Here is a 1,718-nt window from a genome sequence, read left to right on the forward strand (position 1 = left end):
CCTCCCCGTCTCTCTCTACCACCCCGTCCCCATCTCTCCGACCCTATCCCTCCCCGTCTCTCTCTACCACCCCGTCCCCATTTCTCTGACCCTACACCTCCCCGTCTCCCTCTCCCACCCTGTCCCCGTCTCTCTGACCCTCTCCCACCCCCTCTCCCACCCTTCCCCCACTCCCTGGCGACCTCCCTCTCCATCCCAGTGTCTGGACTGGGACGGCAGCGGGGTGGGGGGATGACACAAGGATGTGAGGCGCCGGCACCGAGGAACAGAAAGCGTTTTATTGCACACTGTAAACGAGACGAGGCAGAACGAAGCTGCCGTGGCGGAGCGGGCAGGCTGGCCCAGTCCTTTCTCGCTGGAGGGCGGGTACACACGGCGCCCCGGATCCACTGCCTCCGCCCACCGGTGTCCCCTGGGAGCCTGGGGCAGCGTTGTGGGGGGTGAAAGGTGAGGGGTCACAGGGTCAGGCTCACACCCCCATCACTACCGCAGGCTGCTGCCAGTCTGTGCTGTGCTCATTGCCGGGTGGTCGGGGCTGTGACGGTTCTGTGGGCACAGGGAGAGGAGAGGGGGTCAGAGCCCAGACACTGTGACAGTCCTCTCCCATTCCACCCTCACTCCCTTAACCTCTCCCCATCACTATCCACCCTCCACCTCTAACCACTCCATCTCCCCTTCTCCCCACCCGTTACCCCCTCACCCCTTTCACCTCTGCTGCCCATCACAATTTACCCCTCCCAGTCTCCCCTTTACCTTGCCCAAGCCCTTCCCTCTCCCCAACATCCACCCCTTCGTTCCCTTCCCTCCACCCATTCCACCTCTCCCCCATCACTACCCTCCTACTTTGCCTCTTCTCTTTCTCTCACCCCCTCGCCCCATCTTCTCCCCTCCATCTCACTCCCTCCCTATCCTCGCTACTGCCCCCTTCCCTCTGTCCAAGTCGTCACCTTCTTCTTCTTCTTCTCTTTCTTCTTCTTTTTCCGGTCGGGATCATCATCTTTCTTCTTTTTCTTCTTCTTGTGGTCCGAGTCCGACGGCGTCTCTGCGGGTGGGAGAAATGTCAGTGACCTCCTCCTTCCCATCACCCCCCGCCTGGAGAGATGTCAGTGACCTCCTCCTTCCCATCACCCCCCTCCTGGAGAGATGTCAGTGACCTCCTCCTTCCCATCACCCCCCTCCTGGAGAGATGTCAGTGACCTCCTCCTTCCCGTCTTCCCCCTCCTGGAGAGATGTCAGTGACCTCCTCCTTCCCATCACCCCCCTCCTGGAGAGATGTCAGTGACCTGCTCCTTCCCATCACCCCCCTCCTGGAGAGATGTCAGTGACCTCCTCCTTCCCATCACCCCCTCCTGGAGAGATGTCAGTGACCTCCTCCTTCCCATCACCCCCCTCCTGGAGAGATGTCAGTGACCTCCTCCTTCCCATCACCCCCCTCCTGGAGAGATGTCAGTGACCTCCTCCTTCCCATCACCCCCTCCTGGAGAGATGTCAGTGACCTCCTCCTTCCCATCACCCCCCTCCTGGAGAGATGTCAGTGACCTCCTCCTTCCCATCTTCCCCCTCCTGGAGAGATGTCAGTGACCTCCTCCTTCCCATCACCCCCCTCCTGGGGAGATGTCAGTGACCTCCTCCTTCCCATCACCCCCCCTCCTGGAGAGATGTCAGTGACCTCCTCCTTCCCATCACCCCCCCTCCTGGAGAGATGTCAGTGACCTCCT

At 61.1% G+C, this 1,718-nt stretch overlaps 1 long non-coding RNA gene across 1 annotated transcript; it reads right to left on the reverse strand.

The window, feature by feature from the left end:
- Positions 1-256: 256 nt before the first annotated feature.
- LOC132387816 (uncharacterized) lies at positions 257-1,278 on the reverse strand. Its single transcript, XR_009510025.1, has 2 exons — positions 948-1,278; positions 257-546 (listed from the first exon to the last, which is right to left on the reverse strand). It is a non-coding gene; the product is annotated as an uncharacterized LOC132387816 (long non-coding RNA).
- Positions 1,279-1,718: the final 440 nt, after the last annotated feature.

This window comes from Hypanus sabinus, unplaced genomic scaffold (assembly GCF_030144855.1).
Source record: "Hypanus sabinus isolate sHypSab1 unplaced genomic scaffold, sHypSab1.hap1 scaffold_2245, whole genome shotgun sequence".
Classification (NCBI taxonomy): Eukaryota; Metazoa; Chordata; class Chondrichthyes; order Myliobatiformes; family Dasyatidae; genus Hypanus; species Hypanus sabinus.